We start from the raw sequence: 13,399 nt of genomic DNA, 5'->3' as shown, positions 1-13,399 counted from the left end.
ACTTTTAGTACAGGCCTGACATGACCTGGTTTTATTGTTAGAAGATGGCTACAGCATGGAGAATTGATTAGATGGAAGAAAGACTGGAATTGGAGAGACTGTTTAAGAGACTGTCACAGTACCCCAGGTAGGAGATGAAGATGGATTCCATTAGCCTGGACAGAGGGAATAGAGAGAAAGAAATGTAGGATGTAAATTGATGATGGGATATAAGCTATAAAGAAAAGGTACAAGTCAGGGAGGTTTCCCAGAGGTCTTTCCAGACAATTGGGTGGATGATAATACCAGCTATTGAGATAAGGAATCCTGGAGAATGGTTAGATCAAAGCAAAAGGATGTGTTCCATTTTAGACATATTGACCTTGAGATCTTCTGCAGGACATCCAAGAGGAGGTCTTAAGTAAGCATTTGACACATAAGTCGCAAATTCAGGACAGAGGCCTGAATTGAAGGCATAAGTCATTAGTGATTCTACTTCTTGTTGGCAATAGAATGTGTGACAGAATTATTTTTCAATATTAACATATGCTTTGTTTTTGTCCAAAAATTATTTTACCCTATAAACTACCCCCATTCAGGCAACAAAACTTTACCATATTAATTGTATCCAAAAAAAGGGCCAAATTCTAGACTTCTAAGTCAAAGCTCTGAAGGACTTGAGGCCCAAATTTTGCATCATAAACAACAGATTCAAAATAATACATAATCAGTTAGAATTAGTTTTCCTGCCCCAGAAAAGATAAAGGGTTTGAGGGCTGGGACAGAAAAGAGTTGAAGAAGTGACAAAAATCTACAGGTGGTTTCTCTGATAAGGGGCCCTATTTATTACCCCTCTACCCATAACTGCCCTGGGCTGACTCTTAGGAAAGGGAGAGAAAACAATGGACACCTCAGATATGCAATCAGCTTAAATATGGAGGAAGCTATGTCTCAGTTCTCATGTGAATCCCAGGGAGTTGATAGGGTCTTCAGAGGGCAGGGTAACTAAGCTATAGCAGACCGGTCCCAGACAGCCTGAGTGTTCCATGCTCCAGTGAGGCATGTGAAAATAACAGAAGTTGCTGAGAGAGAGAAGTGAGCGCTAAAGACCTATTGGTCAATATGAGAAAAACGTAACAGCCATTTCAATGGATTGATGAGCAAAAAGAAGATGGAACAAAGATGTATCAAACAATATAAAAGTCTTCTTAAAATACTATTACCTTGCCCCAAATCTACACATGTTAGATGCTAGCTCTTGCTAGAAAAATGCTGCATTAACAAACTATCCCAAACTCAGTGTCTTAAAATAACAGCTATTTAGCAAATGTGTCTGCAGGTTTGCTGGGAGTTAGCTGATCTAGGCTGATGTGATGGGGGGTAAATTCTGCTGGACATGTCTCTCACCCTTTTTCTAGGACTGGTGGACTAGTTGAGGCTTGTTTCTCTTATGGTGCCAGTGAAGGTACAAAGGTCAGCATATCCAAATCTGCATATGTTTCAAACCTCTAATCACATTACACCTGATAATATCCCATTGATATATGCTTGCTAATATCCCGCTAAGTCCCGTGGCTGAATCTGGAGTCAAGAGCTCAGAATAGCCTTGTCCAAAGTTATTCAGTAAAGAGAAGGGTGAAGAATTGGGGCTATTGATTCTGTGTCTACCACATCCATACTTAGATGAAATCCCTGGAAGTGGAGGAAGGAAATATCTATGATTTAACCACAAAAGATACAAATTAGTGACAGAAAAATAAAATCACATTGCTTGCACACCCAGGATTTTGAATTGGGATTTGACAGGAATATTACAATAGGAGCATAAACAAAATGCAAAAAAAACCCAAAGGAAAAATCTCATTCTGACATCAGAATGACATCACAAATAAGGTGACATTTGATGAATGTCCTACGAAAGATGATTAGAATTTTGAACTGAGGTTAAGTAAAAGCACAGAATCATGAAAATTACTCTTTGAAATGGCAAAGATTTCTGTGGCTGGATCATGGGATTTATTGAGTGGAGCGATTTCTCCTCAGGAGACCAGACACATGTGAGCTACGCGAATCCACAGAAGTGTTGTTATCTTTTTATTTTTTCCTCGCTTATATGAAGGACTATAGGTCAGGAACTGTGCAAGAGGAGGAATGTGCATATGTTGTGGTGGGGATAGATAGGGGAGGTCTGGAAGGGATAATTCATTTCAAACTCAAAATAGCAGACTGAGAGAAGACATAGGGAGAACAGACAGAGAAACCAGTAAAGCTGGAAAAAGATAAGAGAAAACCACAACAAGACCTGTTTAACCCTAATTTCTGTGGCTTTTCTGATGAAGATGTAGTATTAATTGTTTCAGAGTTCATCAGAGATTCACGTATCTTAAATCTGAGATATAAGCCAGTTGAAAACAAACATTCCACTTGAGTGGCATTTTAATGACACAAAGGCTAAAAGGGGGGGGGGACATTTGCATAGCAATAACTATTATTGTTTTAAAACTGCATAGAATTTTCAGAGCCCGGAACAACCACCAAATCAGGAATTCAAACCGCACCCTGGGAAGACTGGACTTCCTTTTGTTAAAAAGAAAAACCAAAGATCTCTGAGGTTAGTTACCAGGCAGTAAAAATCAAAAGTCCAAGCTCCCCTCTAACCACTGGAATATTTGCCATGTGGACCCACACCCACCTAGGACATTGCCAAAACCCCAAAAAAGTACCATGACTAAGATCCATGTCTTTCTCTGGGTACTATTTCCACAGAAAGCTTCTTATGTCTCTTCCCTGACATTTCACAAAATAGAGAAAAAGGAAAAGAAAAAAAATATCCCTGAGGAAAGGCCAAGTATAAAGAAGAATTTGATTTGGCATTGCTTTGAAAGATTCCACTTACTTCGTCAACCCATGGAATGCTTATTGTTGAACCAACACCGTAAGAAGGACATGGCTTCAGCTTCAATAAGACTGCACTGTATGCAAAAATATTGAATAAATGGATAAATAATAATTATTGAACTCCTATTGTGTGCCAGAAATGGTAGTGAGAATTCTACATGTGACTCAAAGATCCTGACAAAGATTTCAGAAAGTAAATATTTTTATTATCCCCGTTTTATAGATGAGAAAGCTGAGGCAGAAATATATTGTGTATCTTTTCCAAGGTTGACATGATAAGAAAGTAGCCAAGTGAGGATTCAGTCCGAGCACTCTGATTCCAGGGTTCATCTGTTCGTGTGCTATGTTCACTGACTCCTAGAGAAGAAATTAGAAATAACACCAACCTTACATTAAACTTTCCAAAGAATATAAAAAGAGAGAACAATTTCCAACTCATTTTATGAGACCAGAATATCCTTCACTAAAAGCTGACATGGATATAATAAAAAAGGAAAATTACAGACCAATCTGTCTTGGGAAGGTAGAAGCCAAAAAAAAAAAATGGTATACCAAAATACCAACAAATTGGTTTCAGAGAATTCATATAAACAAATAAGAAAACGATAACCCAAAGAAAAATGAGATTTCACAAAAGAAGATATCCAAATGGTTAAAAAAAAAAAAAAAGGGAAAAAGCCACATATTTTTTTAAGTGCTCAATGTCATTAGTCATCAGGGAAATGCAAATTAATGACACGACGTGTCCACCCGAATGATTACAAGTAAAAAGACTGACAAGACAAGGAGCTGGCGAGTATATAAAACAAGAGGAACTCTTGGTACAGTCACTTTGGAGAAAAGTCTAGAAGTATCTACCATAGGTGAACACATAAAATGCCCTATGAACCATACATTCAACTCCTAGGTTTTTACTCAGCAGAAATTCACATATGTGCACCAAAAGACATGTACAAAAATGTGTTTGTGACACTTTTATTCATAAGAGCCCAAAACTGGCAACAACCTAAGTAACTATTAACAGTGTAATGGAAAAAATTATGATCTATTTATATTAGGGAGTACAATACAGCAATAAAAATGATCTACTGCTATACACAATAATTTGAATAAATCTCACAAATTACAACGTTGAGTAAGAAAAAAGCCAGGCATGAAAGTGGGCATACCCTCTATTTCCATTTACATACTGTTTTAAAATAGGCAAAACCGACCTATGGTGACAGAAGTCAGAAAAATACTTACTTTCTGGGAAGTGTTTGTAGCAATTGGTAAGAGAAGAAGGATGCTGGGAATGCTTTATTTGTTGATCAGGGCATTGCTTACATGGTTGTGTCCACTTAATGTTTCAAGTATAGTTCCAGAAGTAACACCTTGGTGAGAGAGAAGGTAATCCAAATTCATGGTATGTGTATCTTAAGTGAAAGTGGTTCAACCAGGTAGAAGAACACTAAGCAGATTAAATTTCAAAATCAGCTAAATATCCACAGCATCATTTATTGAGTATCCAAAATATGCATGAAACAAATGTTAAGTCCTGAGAATAAAAAGATGAAAAGACCAACTTGCTATCAGGAAATTGTTCACAATCAAGCTTTTTTGAAAAGGAGGTATAAAAATAATCTATTTCAAAACAAAGTCTGCTCTCTCGGAATTAGGCAAATAGTTTTGAGAGTTTAGGGGAGTGGGGGAAGGCCCTCCAGAAGTGGCAACACTTAAATCTTGTAAGTTTTGCAGGGGAAAGGGCTTTATCAGCCCTTCATCAGCCCATCCATCAGGTGGAAGAGGGAGGGGGTCTGGGCAAAGGTATTTGAAACAGTTGACTGCATTTGCAGAAGAGGACACTGAGAGAAAGCATTGTGAATTACAGGAACATTAGGTAGGTAGGTATAACTAGAGCTGAAAATGCAAGACAGAAATAGAGGTGAGAGTGGGCAAGGAAGGGTCTCTTATTCCATTTTGGATTTTATCCTGTGGGACACTGGAGCTATTGGAGCTATTGAAGAATTTGTATTTAATCTAATGTGAAGGGTAGATGGGAGGAAGGTAAGACTGGGAAGATGAGGTAGGAGGTTTTATAAAAATTCAGGAATATAGTCAGGTTTTATTAAACAATTCAAAATCTTAGTGGTTTACAACAGCAAACATTTGCTTCTTACTGACAGGTCTGTGGGTCAGTCATGGTCAGTTTTAGCTTGGCTGGGTTGGGCCAGGCTTGGCTTGGCTCCACACTACATAGGCAGACTCCTGTGTGCTTCATGGGTTTTCCATTTCAAAATTCATGATGAAGGAGCAGTGTCTTCTCTGTTCTTCTATTGGTGGATGGCAGGAGTGCAGGGAGGTAGTGGAGTGGGAAGAAACAGGCAATATCTCCTAAAGCCTCTACTCACAGCTAGCATAGTATCCCTTCTATCCACCTGCCACCAGCCAGTCTCATGGCCAACCTCAGTGTCTATAGGACACAGTAGGATTCTCTACCCATAGGGTGAGGAAAGAGAGAATGAACACTTGTTGAACATATTAGCTCAAACTACCACACCAGGCAAAAGATTATGAACCCCTAAACCAAGGCAGACAGAGTAGGAATAAACAAGAGAGGATTAAGAAACCTAGACTAACCAGTTTCTGGTATCCTAGCTATTCTGGCTGAACAGAGATGAACTGTCTTGTGAGGAAACTAGGAAATTAAACCAGAAGTTTTAACTCAAGGAAGTACCTGATTAGAATTGGGTAGTCAATCTAAATCAATTAATGAATTTGAAAACATTAGCCCAAGATGAGAAATTCAAGGGCAAAGCCTCTCAAAGGGAGATAATAAGAGAGAAGAATTTAAATTAGTAGGAGGTGGGGTCAGTAACAATCTTGAGCTTATTCCAGTCCTTGAGGTAATGAGCATCCTGGGAGCTCTCAAAAAGCAGCCCCAGAACAGAGAAAGAATGACAGAAAGGAAGTAGTAGGAATGGGAGAGTTTAGGATGACTCCTAGCTGGGCAAGCTAACAAATTAGGTAAATACTAGGGTCCTGCTGAATTATGAAACATAGAAGAAGAGATTTTCAGAAAAAAGCTAGTATGTTCAATTTGGCATGATTTTTAAATCTGAGCCATCTAGGTGAGCATGCCTCCTACTGAGTTGACAATTAGGCCATAGAGTTCCTTCCTTTCATATTGTTTTCACATTCTAGAATTCCCTTTCTCTCCTCCGTCATCCATCCAAAGTCTAAAATTTTCATGATCATTTAAACTTCCAATGCTGTCTTCCTTCTCTGAGCTGCTTACATTTGAAATTAGCATACCTCATTTAACATGGGCCACTTGTGTTATATCTACACATGCACACATGTATGCACACATAACAATTTTGTACCCACAAGTAAACTGTAAGTTACATAATGACAAGGCCTTATGTGACTTTTGCATCTCCTTCAGAACTTTAGCACAGTACTGGAAAAATTTTGAAACCTAACTAAAAAATGTGTTGGATAATTAACTATTTTGTAGTACTTTTATGACCTAGTTTGAACATTTGAGATAATTCTTATTCTTTAAACACTTGTCCTGGTGTGTATCTCCATGACTAGATCTTTGTGCGATAAAAAAATTGTTGAAGTTTTAACCTTGATTCATACTAAGTGGCAGACAAAAGTTAACCTGGTTTAAAAATTAGGCCATAATAATCAATAATCAAGAGTCTCAAGAGTTGACAGGTTTTTTTTTTTCCAAGATGGTAGATTAGAGGCTTTTAGCACACCTAGGCTACTTGAAAATAGCAATATAGTACACAAAGATCAACTTTGTGAGCTTTAATTCACAAAGAAAAACAAGAATCCATCAGAATTAATTATGAAGGACACCCCAGATCCCAGAGAGGAGAACACTGGCAAAGAGCCCCCATGATAGCATCGGACTGGTAAAAATGAGTGAATCCCCAGTAGGTAAGAGAGGCAGAGAGCCTTTCTCCATGACTCATCTTTCCACTGCGGATCTGAGCAACCCAAGCCAAGGGAGAACACTTTGTTTCCCCTAGGTCCTGGAGCTAACTCGGGGAGAGGCTTGGAGACACTGTAAGGGAAAGATACCAGGAAAAGCTGCAGACATTTTCCTAGACTTGTAACTGAGAGCAGAATGCCATTTTTAATGGCATTGGTAGGAATATAAATTAGTTCAGCCACTTTGGAAGGTAATCTGGAGATTTTTCAAAAGAATTTAAAACAGAACTACGATTTGACACAGCAATTCCATTACTGGATATATACCCAAAAGACATACACACTTGCATGTTCATCACGGCACTATTCACAATAGCAAAGACATGGAATCAACCTAGGTGGCCATCAGCAGTGGATTGGATTTTTAAAATCTAGTACATATACACCATAGAATACTACACAGCCATAAAAAAGAACAAAATCGTGTCCTTTGCAGCTACATGGATGAAGCTGGAATTCATTATCCTAAGTGAATTAACATAGGAACAGAAAGTCACATACTGCATGTTCTCACTTATAAGTGAGAGCTAAACATCGGGTACTGATGGACAAAAAGATGGCAACAACAAAAACCAGGGACTACTAGAATGGGGAGGGGGGAGTGGGGCAAGAATTGAAAGACTAAGTATTGGGTACTATGCTCAATACCTGGGTGACAGAATCAATTGTACCCAAACCTCAGCATCATGCAATATACTCAGGTAACAAACCTGCTCATGTACCCCCTGAATTTAAAATAAAAAATGGAAAAAAAAGAGTTGACAAGACTGAATGGTCAACTACTTGGTGGTTTCTTTCCAAGCAGATGCCAATCAAAAGAAATAATACATGTTACAAATGTAAAATCAACCAGAAAATCTAAGTATTTTCTCATAAGTGGTTTTGGTTTTTTATATACTTTACATTTAAGTTACCACTCATTCTATGAGAGAAGGAAGTATAGAGAGCAAATGATAAGCTCAAACTTATACAACTTTTTGTTTGGAGGCAGGAATAGAAGACAGGTCTCTAACTTTCAGACCAGAGCACTAAGACGAAGTGAGTGTAAACTCCTAACCAGCTGCTTGATCCCAGTAGGGCAGGAATAAAAGATACAATTGGGGCAGCTAAAGAGAATGTTTTAAAATTTTTTAGTTCCTTTTTTAAAGGTAGGCTTTGAAAAACTTCATTTTGTGAGGTGTTCAATGGGGACCTGGAAAACTGCTCTTAGCATTTTAACATAAATTAAAAATCATTTAAGCAGACCTCTATTCAGCTCTTGCCAACTGCACATTTATTTTTCTGGTAAAGGAGGCTTTGCTGTTGCAAATGAAGGGGAAATGAAGGCATTAGAGTTTGGGCATATCAGTGAAAAAAAAAAAGAGTTAATGTGGATGTTGGATTAAGTTGCTCTCATGGCTGCAATTTCATTTATCTGGGCAAGGAATTTGCCCCCCAACAAAATACTCTTTAAAACATTCTCTGAAAACTTAAGTCACTGTGTAGAATCTGGAGTTGCTGCAGGTGTTTCTTAAAAGCTCATTAGCCCTCCAGAGAACTATGAAAATAAAATCACTCCAGACCTAATGAGAGTCAGAGAGCAAGGTGGTCAGGGAAGAGCTAAGTTAGGAGGGAGCTGTTTCAATTGCACCTGTATTGAGGGGTGGGTGACCTCCAAGAAGCCTGTAAGCTTAGTTCCATTTTGGATAAGCAACTGAAAAAGTGGGGGATGGGAATGGGGAAATGAAGGATAAAACACTGCTTGCTAATTCTAAACATATGTAGCCAGCACATTGGTGAGTTGAGGTTGGCAAAGGGTAAAACAAAATCTTGCTGCACTGCTTTCCTCAGTGACAGCTATATTTGTTGATTTTTCCATTGGCACCAAGCTTTTTGAGTCTCCACTTTCTTAATTCCGAAACAACAGAGGGCAGTCATCTCTCACGGCTGAATACAACACTCGACATCTATGTTTTCATATAGAGAAGATCATCCTCTGTGGGCCTGCAAAACATCAGTCTCACTCAGGCCTACAGAGTAGAGAAATTTATATATCCACAGTCTGCTGGGTTCAGAGACCACAGACTACACCTCTTCCTTTCCTTCTTGGCTTCTTCCATTTCCTAAAGCATAACCAATATCTGAATAGAATATGGCACATAAGGTTCTTCTCCACCCATTTTCTCCTATTAATAGAACATGGCAAAGGAAAAATCCCATGAATGTCAACAGCTAACTCAATTAAAGATAGCCCACCTGGAGTGAAAATTAATCAGTAGCCTCCTCTTTTAGAAGGTGAAAGAGAAGGCAGGAAGGGATGTCACAAGTTACCATATCATGGAATGTGAGAATAACATGAACCAGGAAGCTGCATGTTCTGCAGGGACTAAGAAGACAAGGTATATTCTATGGTAAGTAATGTAGCCAAAAAGCTTCTTTTTGACTGTGCTTAAGCTAGGACTGGCTGGGAAATAAAGCAGCTTTGTGAATATTTTATTAGTTCTTTCTTACTGGTGAAGTACTTCTTGTAGCAAAACCTTTATTAATTAAAAATGAGCTTTATAAGAATACATTTCCTTACTACTACCTACATTTCTCCTGCCAAATCTTATCCCAGTAGGCTGTGAGAGAATTCAACTCACTAACTGTGGTCCCATTTAAAGTATTATAAACTTTGTCCTCTTTGAAGGTACAGAGCTGAAATATTGTCCAATGTGAGCAGTCTGTAAGCTCCTTGAGAGTGAGTACCATCCATATTCATCTCAATATTTAGCACAACACCTACCATTGTCTGTGAATATATTTCAATTCATATCAACTAATATTTATAGAGAATACACATTGTCTAAAACATTTTATTAGCATGACATGAGATAAAAAGGTAATTAAGAAATTTATCCCTATTCCCAAGGTCTTTCTACAATAGAAGAAGGTGATCAGAGATGTACAAATATTACAGTAATGCCAGGTGAAATAAGAGAAGTATGGTGAAAGAAGTACAAATCATGAAAGAATTTTAAAGGAGAGAAAAAGCCTCTCTTTCTGGAGGTATCTGATATGGTTTGGTTCTGTGTTCCCACCCAAATCTCATATCGAACTGTAATCCCCAGTGTTGGAGGAGGGGCCTGGTGGGAGGTGATTGAATCATGGGGGTTGTTTCTAACGGTTTAGCACAATCCTCCTAGTGCTGTCTTGTGATAGTGATAGAGTTCCCAGAAGATCTGATTGTTTGAAAGTGTGTAGCACTTTCTGCTTTGTTCTCTCTCCTGCCAGTCATGTGAAGATGTACCTGCTTCCCCTTTGCCTTCTGCCATAATTGTTAGCTCCCTGAGGCCTCCTCTCTAGAAGCAGAAGCCTGCACACCCTGCAGAATCATTAGCTGCTTAAACCTCTTTTCTCTACAAATTACCCAGTCTCAGTTATGTCTTTATAGCACTGTGAGAACAGACTAATACAGTATCCATGAAAGCTAACTAGAGCCAATGATTTTTGAGATAACCCTGACAGATAAACAGGATTTAAATAGGCAGAGCTGAAAAAGAAAACTGCTTAGTGTGATACGCATACAGAGAAGAATGATTCTGTTTGACCAAGGAAAAGGACACATAAAGAAAAGTGAATGTTAAGGCTGGAAAGGTGGATTCAGTCTAGCAGTGTTTTCTCAAGTTGCAGGTTATGAATGGATAAATATTGTCTGTTGGTATTTGGTATCTATTCATGGCTCTTTCTATTGTATATTCTGGTCCCATATGTCAAGCTCTAGAAAGCTCAATGTTACATGTGCAAGACTCTTTTGCAGCTTAGGTTTTATATATTATTTAGAATCTGACAATGAGATGTATTCCTATAGAGTTTGGAAGGCAAAAAGGAGATGTGAGCCAGTGGTGTGCAGCAGTGTCAGCTAACAAGATTGAAAATTTGGAAGACATTTCAGAGAGCATTCCAGGAGCCTAATTTTCTGAGGTTATGCCGGGAAATCTCCAAAGTTGAAAGATAAGACACTGTGCCTTGAACACCCTACAACTATGAAAAAGGCAGTATTTGGTAGTGTCTTTCCATTCAGAAGGCAATGTGTATGAATGCGGCATCTGAGTGTGCTCCTCCTATCCAACCACCAATTGTATCAGTTATCTATCACCTTAATAATGCTATGAAACAAACCACTTCAAAATATAGTGGCTTCAAATGAAACTCATTTATTATTTTTATATCAGTCAACTGGGGACTTACTATTCTGGGATAGTCCCAGCTGGGAAAACTCAGCTCTTTCACACATGGTGTCATATCTTCCAGCAACCTAATACTGTTCAGGATTTGGAAAAAGATACAAACACACAGCACCTTTTTCAGCTTCTTCTTCAGTCAAGTTATCTGTTATCCCATTGACCAATGCAAGCCTCATTGCTACGCCCAACAACAGATAGAAAGGGACTATAAAGTTACAAGTCAAAGTGTATAGATACATGGCAGCCATTAAGTGGGGCCATTAATGCAATCATCTACCAAACTGAGTACATGTTAAAGCTGCCAGTTTTGAGTAGGGCCCAGAATAAGAGAAGGCTCTGCAGCAGTCTAGGCTGCAGTTCAAGAAGCTCTGGCTTTATGACCCAGTATATCTAATGATTTTTAAATTGTTACAGATGCAGATACTATACAGGCACTCCAGCAAGTGTTGATAGGAAAATCCTAAAATTATCAGAGCAAGCTATTTCCCTCTTGGGAAATACGTATTTAACAAATACTCTTGCTACATTGCAAACTCGCCACACACTAATACACATGGCCTTATGAGGAGTTCCCTATAACTAGTCAATTGAAAAAGAAGAAAAAAATGTCAGCCTGGTTTGTAGCTGACACCAGCCAAAACTGAACTGCTGCATATTAAAACCCCAATTGTAAGTAGCCCAATACAAGGACAATCAGAAAAAGCAATATGTTCAATGAGCAAAATTTTATGCATTTTTTTGGCTTTTTTTTTTTTTTCTTAAGAGCCAATTTTAGTTGAAAGAAAAAGCAGAGGAAGGATTAAAGGTCACTTGAGCTGGTAGAAACAGATATAAACCTCAGAGAATATCTGCACGGGAGCCCACACCTTTGCTGCCGCACAAAGGCAGAGAACCACAGTGCATGAATAACAGGAAATGTATGTTTAAGAAGTCATGTGGCATGCAACGTGAAAACTAGGAAGCCGACTTGCCCTCTAGGTGGAAGGTCCAGTAGCGGCTTTCCACTAGGAAATTATCCAAGTCATGACACCAAATATGTTAGCGGTGGAAGAGATCGGAGTTACACCAAGTTACCAGTGGCCTATCTGTGGGTCCATAGCAACTTCAATTCTTGCCTCCTCAGAAGACAGAATTCGACTGAGTGGCATAAGTCAGAATTAGAGACTGAGGCAAGCTTCAAAGCAGGAGTGAACGTTTATTAAAAAGCTTTAGAAGAGAAAGGAAAGGCGGGGAGAGAGAATAAGGAAAGTACCGCTTGGAAGAGGGCCAAGCAGGCAACTTGAGAAAGCAAGTGCACCCAATGAGCAAACTTAAATAGTGCATCTGGCTCTACACTTTCCCTGAAAGGAGAGAGAGAAGGGTTTCAATCTACAGTCCATGGGAAAGAGCTAATGGCTTGGCCAGTCATGGATGGGAAAGAAAAAAGATTAGATAATTCGTTATGCAAAAGTCTGGAAAAAAGACCTATTGCTGGACTCCTCAGAATGGCAGAGTAGGAGAACATTTGCGTTCCATTGAATTCTCACCACAGGGCTGGCTTCTCCACTGAGGAGAATCCTACCTAGTGAGGAGAAGAAAACCTGTCCTGTGGATTTCATTTAGCCTTTTTCACTGGCTACCCTACGGCTTGGTCAATAAGCATAGAAACTTACTGGCATGATAGCAGAGATGGAAGTGATGCATGACTCAGCAATATGAACTTTCTCTCACCAAAGAAGATGCAGAAAATGATACTAATGAATATCTGCTACATCAAGGAAACAGCAGAAAACACAAACGCCACGTGTACACAAACACACACACACGAGAGATGTGAGAATATTGTATCCATAAAATAGAACAGGTATGGTATTGAAAAAGGTAAAATTATTTTAGAAATAATTAGAAGTTTAAAATATAACTCTTGATTTAAATAATTAAATATATAGACTAGATAGAAGAATGGAAAAATATAAATATCAAATAACTAAGCTTGAAAATTGAGATAAAAAAATTATCCCAAAACACAGTAGTAACACAGTACAAAGATATGTGAGTAGAAAACTGGAGACATAAAATGTGGATGTAAGAATTCTCATATTCAAAAAAGAGTCCAAATAACCAAAACAATCCTAAGCAAAAAGAACACAGCTGGAGGCATCACACTACCCGACTTTAAACTGCACTACAAGGCTATAGGAGCTTAAATAGCATGGTACTTGTACAAAAACAGAGGCACAGACAAATGGAATAGGTTAGAGAATCCAGAAATAATGGGAGTATACTTACAACTATCTGATCTTTGACAAACCTGACAAAAACAAGCAATAGGGAAAGGACACCCTATTCAG

The 13,399-nt window shown here is 38.6% G+C and overlaps 1 long non-coding RNA gene across 2 annotated transcripts; it reads left to right on the top strand.

Moving 5' to 3' along the window:
- Nucleotides 1-1,916: 1,916 nt before the first annotated feature.
- LOC126955336 (uncharacterized) lies at nt 1,917-2,973 on the top strand. 2 transcript variants are annotated; one of them, XR_007725894.1, is made up of 3 exons: nt 1,917-2,036; nt 2,490-2,590; nt 2,746-2,973. It is a non-coding gene; the product is annotated as an uncharacterized LOC126955336 (long non-coding RNA). The 2 variants fall into 2 exon arrangements; XR_007725895.1 differs by having other exon boundaries at nt 1,917-2,106.
- Nucleotides 2,974-13,399: the final 10,426 nt, after the last annotated feature.

Source organism: Macaca thibetana, chromosome 5 (assembly GCF_024542745.1).
Source record: "Macaca thibetana thibetana isolate TM-01 chromosome 5, ASM2454274v1, whole genome shotgun sequence".
Taxonomy (NCBI): Eukaryota; Metazoa; Chordata; class Mammalia; order Primates; family Cercopithecidae; genus Macaca; species Macaca thibetana.
This window is presented reverse-complemented; position numbering and strand designations above follow the sequence as displayed.